Source organism: Rhagoletis zephyria, unplaced genomic scaffold (assembly GCF_001687245.7).
Source record: "Rhagoletis zephyria isolate East Lansing unplaced genomic scaffold, Rhagoletis_zephyria_1.1 Rzeph_scaffold_00022, whole genome shotgun sequence".
Lineage (NCBI taxonomy): Eukaryota > Metazoa > Arthropoda > Insecta > Diptera > Tephritidae > Rhagoletis > Rhagoletis zephyria.
In genome coordinates, this window is record NW_016157106.1 from 806,582 (window position 1) to 815,755 (window position 9,174).

Consider the following 9,174-nt stretch of genomic DNA (forward strand, 5'->3'; position numbering starts at 1 on the left):
ATCCGCATCAGGGATTTGAGTCCGTACGCGCAGTATAACATTTTCAGTTCAGCGCGAAATTTTCTAACGATCGGTCGAGTTTTCCGGATAATTCGCTTAGAAATCGCAAAATATACAGTTGGCGCCAACTGTACCTTGTGACTGGATATCCTGTGAAAATTTTAAATTAATTAAATAGTTTAAAAATTGCAATAAAATTTCGTTCCCAAATGTGAAAGTGAAAATAGTGATATACATACCTACATAAACATAGGAGAAGTAAAACGTCGTTCATTTTAAATGTTTTGAAAAAATATAGACATAAAAAAAAATAATACAACATTGCGAATACTCAGTTAAAAGTTCTGGTCTATTTAAAGCAAGTGATTTAGTGCGAAAATCCAACAACGATAACTTCGATTCCTTAAGTTATAGAAGAAAAATAAATGTAAGTTGAATAAGAATGTACTGGAAAATTGAAAACAGCTCGATAAAATCATGTTCAAGGATTTAAGTGAACTTTTTATGTCCTGCAGAGGGCAGAAGTTTTTTCTTCTTATCATGTGCTTTTCAAAAGAAGTGGGAATCTTCCGAGTTCATTTCTGATTAAGCTCCTTATATGAAACCTTTTCATTTGGAAAAGCGTAAGACAATTGGATTATCGATTTTAAGAATAACAATAAAATCCATGTTGGTTCTTTGCTAAAGTTTTTTCTTCTGAACTAGCGATGTTGCGAATGTGGAATTTTAGACATCCGCGGATGCGAATGCGGACGAATAATGTTTTTTTCTGTACTTGAATTTAATAATTGGAACACTGTATTTAATAAAAACTTTTTAAAGGGTCGTAAATCAAACCTGCACCACCAAATAACTACAAGCTCGAGGCGAAAAACTTGGAAAATCTTGAAACTTGAAAAAATTTTAAATTTAAATTTTAAATAAAAAGGACTTTCAGTTTATTTATTTTTTTACTGCGGTGCAATAATTCCTTTTTGAGAATTGCATCGGGGCTGCAAATGTCGGATGTATCCTCCTGACTTTCATCTTTTCCAAAGAATTCTTCATTCTCCTCGTTTTGGTTGTTTCAGAATTTGGAGAACCTGTAACGTCATCTGTGTTTTTCGATTTTAGTTTTTGTAATTCATTTTTAATACTTTCTTCTGTGACAGCCCAGATACACATTTTATCAGTGCACTTGCACAATATTCCAGGGACCGAAAATAACAGTTATTTTTTTACGAATTAAACTTGGCCTAATATTTTTTATTCCGAAATAAAAGTCCTTTCCGGATAAAATACAAACCGCTTATCCAAATTAAACAAATTTGGTATCATATGAAAAGGACTGAAATGCGAATATTCGCAACAACCCTGCTCTGAACGGTGCCTAATCGATCCAGAGACTATTGTGACAGGCGGTGGTTAATTCAACAGAGTTACAGCTAGTTAAGGAGATGCTTTGCCATAGCAGTACAAGATAATCCAATAAATAATATTTCGATCGAACTATGCCCTGTTGGAGCGGTCCCCAATTTACTTCATCGGCTGACATCAGATTGAAGCATAAAAGCCCTAACCTTATTAAAATAAACTGCAAAATCAATCCACATAAATAACTTTGGTAAAAAAATAGTTGGGGGCAGCATTTTTGCTAAATGTTTGGCCGAGGTTAGACCGCTGCTAAGCATATAAAAATCTCCCCCAATTTTTGGATACAACTGAGCTCCAATGAGCAAAACTTAGTGGTATTAGCATTAACGTTTGGTGGTAGATTGAAATCATTTTAGCATTATTTTGCTATTTCTCTTTTGTTTATTTTTTGACAGCAGTAAATTTTTGATAACCCCAGCTTTATGCGGAATAAAATATTACAAATTGAGGTGAAATTAATATTTTAAGAAAGAAATCTAGCATTTTTGATTGCAATTCATCAATTTATGCTTTTATTTAACGAAAATTTACACACATCAACAATCTTTTCGATTATCAAATTTTCTATGCATTTGTCAAAAAGTGAAAATAGCCTCATGAGCTACTGGAATTTTATTCACCTCATAGTTGTCAAAAATTTACTCCCCCCGAACTTTGTTACCGATTCACACACGCTCTTAGTGTTTATTGTGTACAAAAATTATGGAATTTCGACAAAGTTTCATCCAAATTTTTAATTCGATTTCTCCGAGTATGCAGTTCTTTGGCCCATTTAATTTGAGTAGGATCAAGTGCAAGTTTGAAGTAGCTAGGACCTACCTTTGATGTTTGGCATTTTTTTTTGTGAAACGTATTGCTCATTTTCTTCATAAAATAAAATTGTCCAACATACTTTGTATGGAAGAAAATGCGTGCACAAAAAATTTTCAAAAATCAACGGTATATCCTAGCTACTTCAAACTTGCACCTTATTATAAGAAATTTTAATAGGCTACAAAACTGCATTTTTATTTACAAGTTTTGTTGTAGATAGTAACCCAATAACGATTGGGCTTGGTTAACAATTCGAAAATGATTAGAAAACGAATCTTTTTTTTGAGTATCAACTTCGATAACGAATGTGGCATAGGTTAGTATTCGATTCGAGTACTAAGCCATTCTCTAGCAAAACGGAAAGGAAACGGAACCTTCGTTATCCAATTTCTCTCTTGTTGCTATGGTTTCGATTTTTTCGTTCCATCTCGAGTGTTATTCCAATATACTACGAACGTTGGAAAACTATGATTATGAGTACGTTCTTCGCAGTTCGATATTGCATATCGAAGGTCATTTTCGAACATTCGCCACAATGTTTATTGGTAAGCTATATTTTCAAAAAAATATCGAATATTTTTTAATCATAGAAAAATAGTCAAAACTTGCCAAAATGCTCATCTCTGTTTATATTTTGCGCCAACGTAGACTCGAAAGCTAATCGAATTAAAAAAAAAACGTACCACAAAATTAACCCAGTATGCCCTTTACATTTTCCAAAGTGCTTTGCTATTATGCTATGTAATTAAATTTATTTTTAAAATACGTGTCTGTAATGATTTAAAAAAATTGTATTTGAAAACATGTTTTTCTAACATAGCGCAATTCTTCGTTGAAGCTTCGCGTAATATGGCCTTTTTGTAAACCTTGCCTTTTTTAATTTGGGCAAGCTAAGTTGTCGCAATGCTTCTCCTGAAAGATAACTGAACCATTGTCCCTCCATTGTAACACTGAATCTCGAGAAAGCAGACCCAGACACACGGTATTTCTAAATATTTCGCCATCTATTGGGCAGATGTTTTTGCAGAAGCATTGCTTACCTTGTAGGTAATGAATTTCAATTAGATTGTAAAATAAATAAGGATTTTCTAAATTTGCTAACTCGACTCCAGCGCCACCATTCTTCGCAAACCTATGTTTCATCATTCAGTTAGCACACATTTTAAATTTGAACGATATCGGTTAATAAATACGACTTTTATGAATAACTTGACTCCAGTGAAACCAACTTTTTAGCTTATGATAAGACTACTATGTATGCAAGGTATAATCTCCAAAACTTTGACTGAAATTCTATTATTTTCATATTATTAAAGTGACAAGGCGGTTTATAATAGTTGCATTCCTGGTGCTTCACGATATTCACGAAATTCACGATTTGCAGGAACAGCTGTTTTCTCCATTAATAAACTTAATGGGAGGTGGTCACCTGGAACGACTTCCTGTAAAAACCTGCAAATCGTGAAGCATCTGGAACGCAACTAATACTCACAATTTATGAAACTTAAAAAATTTTTATTATCCGTCAAAAGTTGTTTATTGAAACTACCTTCTTTTTTGTATCATGGTTGGACAATGCCACTTATTTGACTTACAAACAAAATTATTGTATATTGTGTTCTCCTTACATGATAATTTGCAAAAATGGTCATATCAAAATCGCTTCCACCTTAACTTATGCCATACAAACGTTTTAAATTATCCAGCCTTATCATGAATATTCCAGCGAAAAATTTCGTTCACCTAAATGGTTTACTTTATCATGAATGTGGAACGATTTCGGGCGAAAGGCATTTCACATAGAAATTTCGAAGTTGGGGTAACAGCTGTCAAAGACACTAAATAAAGTTCCAGTAAACGAACTGTTTTGAACGTACGTGATTTTTTCCTATATTTGTTAAAATTTTGCAATTGTTTCAGGTTTTTATTTATGTGAGTGACACCGGTGAATACAGTATACTATAGGGTTAAAATTATTCGAGCTGACCTACTTCGCTTGGCGTATATTCAACATGTGAATGTGAAAGATTTCGCACGCAATGAGAATTCTTGATAAGGCTGATCATTTTTTTGCCGACAAAACCACTAACTAATAATAATAATAATAACACCGTGTGACAGTATATTTTACACACAAAAGTTAGTTTTCCTCTCTGACGCCAAGATTTTTTAAAGGAACTTGAAATTTAAAGATATGATTATTTTAAGATTTGTTAAAAAAAAATGAGAGCAATGTAGAAAAATCGTATGGATATCAAATTAAAGAGCAAGTTCCGTAGAATTAATGCCGATTAAATCTTTTGGTGCACAAACACGATTTGGTATAGCAAATGTCCTTTTAAAATTTTGTCCTTGAACATCCTTCAAGTTTTCTAATAATAATTTTTGAAAAATTATATGTTAAAGACTAATATACACTCAACCTCATGCTTGAATTTCGACCTTATAACTTTATTGCTTTAAAAAACAAAGTTTACTGAACGGACTTGCATTTTCAATACCTATTCGTCTTTTTAAATCAAAGAACTTTAATGTTTTTAAATTCTACAGAATTTTTTCTTACGTTTGGTACCCATTTTGTTATTCTGCATTGCACTGCATTTTTTAATTCTTTTTTGGAAGTAATCATATCTTTGAAACTACAAAGTACTTAAAAAAAATCCTGACGTCAGAGAGAAAACCTAAAAATGTAGCTTTACTATATTTAGCCCACAGTTTCGTGAGTATATTGATGGATTCGTGTGTTTCGAATTGTTTTTTGTTTTTGTCGCTGGGTGTAATAGGGCCTTTCTATACCAAGGCATCTTCCATATAATTGACTCTGACTTAATACGCTTCTCCGAACAAATGCCCGCATTTTCAATTGAGAGAGCCCCGTTACATTTTTTTTGTAAATTTACGTGGAATTTATTGTACATACATAAGTTTAATAATAGATGTGAAAATGATATTCTGTGATGTAGTTATTGTAACCACAATCTTTTGAGAGTTGTATTGAGTTTCTCCCGAAAGAAAAAAGGGGCTTTAAAAATGTTAATGAATTGATTGAACATTTTATTTAACACCAACAACGCAATAATCCTCATCAAGTTCTATTTAAACTCAATTCAAATGGAAAAAGTGTGACCAAAGCTACATATTCACAATTTACAAGTTTTACACAGTTAATCCGGTTTTAATTGAGATTTGTTATTCAAAAATTTTACTACCCACAATTTTGTTTCCCATAAAAACAGAAGCAGATACACAGTTACTCGTACTTTCCAAAAGTTTTGTATAAAAGTATTTCATATGTGATGGGAATATACGTATGTATGGATAAAAAAGCAAACATTCATTAATGCATTTTGAATAGTGGGAAAGTGGTAGGAAAAGCGGTCGTCGATTCATTCAAATCGAATGCCAATGCCGTATACAATGCAAATAGAACGAATGGCCGGTTGAACAGTAAATGTCAAAGTGACAGTTGACATTTTTCACTTTCCTCATGTACATACACTCAAACACATAGATATGTATGTATATGTATGTATGAGCATGTGGAATGCACAACTCGCAGTGGGCAGAGCGTTTGTCTGCAGTTGGTAATAAAAAACCGGAACCAACATCCGGCCACACTGTCAGCAATGCCATTAAAATCAGAATTCAACCTCAGAAGCGAATTTTCAATAGAACGTCCATGTACGTGCATATCTGCCAATTGTTTCTGTTGGATATTGGTTTATACTAATCTGTATGGGTTTTTTTTTTTGCGTCACGCATTATGGAGATAAATATATTTATATATATATATATTTAAGTGTGTCCACAGTTGTTTATGTATTTATGATCAAAAGGTAGCTCCAAATCGATCCGCGAGCAAGAAACAACGAATATTTTAAATTGCTGCTGAATGAAATTGGAAAATTTTTCATATTTTACATATGTACATACATACCTACATACATATATACCTTCAAATGCCACTGTCGATCTATTGTCATAATTTGCATTTATTTGGGTCAAAATTATTATGTCAACAAATACACGAGTAATTTGGACATTTATTTCAAATGAGCTTTACGAGCAATGATGAAATTATGAATGCTATTAAAATCTGTGATTGAAATCGCAACTCAGTATTAGATAAAATTGAACGCAAATAAGCATCAGCTGTTCGAACTCGCCATTAACGTAAAAAAAATTTTTGTAATTCATTTTTTATTTAATAATTGTTGTTCAGCTTGATGCTATTTTTACGACGATTTTTATGGAAAACAACAATAAATCATATTGTCCCAGTACGCATACAAATTGCATTTCAAATTCCCCTGAGCTTTATAATAATTTTAAAACGAGAATTAGAGAAAAATTTAGCGCCAATCTCTTCAGCCAAATATTACCTAACCAAAGCTCATTTCGAGTAAGTGACCTGTTAGGCATTTACTTGCTGTAAGAGCATATTTTAGAAGAAGTTTCCAACGCTTTTTAATAATGCCAATCAATTTTAAAATTTTTTTGAATGTAGAAAAGTATGTATGTAATTATAAAGGTATCCACCAACCTACGCGATTCTGTCGGTGCGAATCTGTTCCGAGAAAAATTACAACTATGCCGACCATAGTTTTAAATGAGGAACCACACACTTGTACGATTTTGCTGCAGCGATTTATTCGAACATTCACAGTTCTTCTTCTGGTCGAGCCGAAATCGCAGACTGCCGCGTTTTGAGAACGAAATAGGTCGATAGAAGGATTTTACAACATTAAAACAAAATTGAACGTAGGAAAACAAAACATATTTTATGTAGAAAAGTTAATAATTTTATTTTTGTTGAAAAATGCTTTTTGTTTGTCTATAAATTGACAGTTTTTGCTGCGAAAAATCGCACAGATGTGTGCGTACTTGCGTTTTCGAAGCAGTAACGTTTGTAGCATCAAAAACGGTGCGGATTCGTTGCGAAGAATCGCACAGGTGTGTGGATGCCTTGAAAATATAAGAAAGGCATAAATTAATTAAAAACTTTAAATCTTTTAACACATTTTTTTAAATTTCTTCTTTAGTATATACGAAAAGGGACATGAAAACAATACAATGGACGGCATATAGTCTGAGTGTTGTTTTCTGCACGCAAAAAAAAAAAAAAAAACAAAAAAAAATTATGGCACCGATTACACAGTGCGCCAAAAATCTCGAAAGTACAACATGAAAATAGGTTTCTGAACCCTCCACATTTTCTATTAAAAGACAGCCATTATTTTCGTACTTGCTGCAATTATCTATCAACAGCTTCACTGTTTTTCATCTGATTTTATAAATCAAACATGTTTCGCAATATATTGGTAGACTTAGATCGTTGGGAGTTTTCATCGTGTAAAATGCTATTTGTCCGACCGTACATTAATTTTAGAACAAATTGAAACCTCAAACAAAAACAGTCAAAAATTGTCGAAGTTAGGGAATTTAAGTCGAAATATGATGTTGAATATATAAGGAATTAATCCAATCAAACGATTCAATAAGTGAGACTGTGTGCGTTAAATGCACTGCTCAGCTGCCACTCTTGGTATACGTGTGAAACACACATGTGCTCAGAGAGCGCTCAGTGAGCTATGGCCTGCCGACCACTGGATTAGTGTATAGGCTTTCGAGATTCAGGTATTTGACGTAAGGACGCGGTATCACGCACGTCTTTTTCAAGAATTGTATGAAAAACCAATTTTAATATTTAATCAAAATTTGTATGTACATATGTACATATACATATGTACAATGCCTCTTAAGCAACAAAATTGTTTTTTATCAAATATTTTAAAAGTGCGTGGTTCCACCCACTTAGGTCGCAACTGGCCTGGGCCTTCTTAAGCACCCTGTTTAAAACTTTTGAAATCAGACAGAAACCACGCCCTCCTCCGATGTAATGGCAATTTAGAAAAGCTCAAAATAGCATATTGTTTTAGTTTTATCCAAACAAAGAAAAAAATTATATAAATTTTACAAAATTTAATGTTTTTTTTTAATACTTTCGAAATAAGTTTGTGCAAAATGTAAGATACTCCAATTGTAATAATTCAAATCACTTAATAATTAAATAATCTTTCTTTCTTTCGTTTGACACTCATATTGTAATGGTATTCAAAAAATGTTATCAATGCAATCAAACTTTTCAAAACATATTCCAAATTTTATGTATGTAAATCCCTCCAGCCATTTCAACGCGAAGAATTGGCAAACATACCCTTTTAAAAAAGTTACACTTTGCTCGATGTTTTGCAGTTAAGTTTTGGGATTTCTCATAAACCAAAAAAACATTTCTACATGACCTCGCGGATTTTATCTCAGAAATTTGTTAAGCAATATGCGGTTTTAATATGAACTTGGAATATTTTTACTAATTTCAAAAATAATAAAATTGCTAAGAACCATGAAAATACTCGTATAATGGTATTAAATATCAAAAGAAATGAGAAATTCTCAAAATTCCTCAAAAGAATATGTTCCACAAATGTATGCGGATGGATGTTAATTCATTCATAATTTTCATAGAATTAAGAAGTTAATTAATGTAGTTAATTCCAATGATTTGAAAGTTACTCGGCTGAAAAATCCGTATAACCATTCAGCTTTTTGTAGTTTTCCTAATTTAAGTGAATATTTTCTAACGACATTTGAGTGTTGGGTTTTTTCAAACAATTACAGTTTCCGGCCAACATCAAAAATAAAACATAATGGCTTGAACACAACGAAAACGACGAGCTCCGGACCACAGCTGTCAAATTATTTTTCCACGTGTTCTTATGGGTGACAGGTAATAAGGTCAATGGAAATAATGTCAATTGACTTTATTTCCCACCCTGGTGCGAAATAAAGTCAATTGACATTATTACCTTTTCAAAAGCGAAATAAAGTCAACAAAAATTTGGAAATAAAGTCATTGACGCTATTTCCTCATTCAAATGGAAATAGCGT

At 32.5% G+C, this 9,174-nt stretch overlaps 1 protein-coding gene across 1 annotated transcript in view; it reads left to right on the top strand.

Annotated features, from left to right (window-relative positions):
* Nucleotides 1-327: 327 nt before the first annotated feature.
* The window catches only part of nompA (no mechanoreceptor potential A), a 38,235-nt gene continuing 29,388 nt past the window's right edge, over nt 328-9,174 (top strand). The window contains exon 1 of the mRNA XM_017615438.1: nt 328-427. The gene's annotated coding sequence lies outside the window, so the exon portion shown is untranslated. The remainder of the gene's footprint in view (nt 428-9,174) is intronic.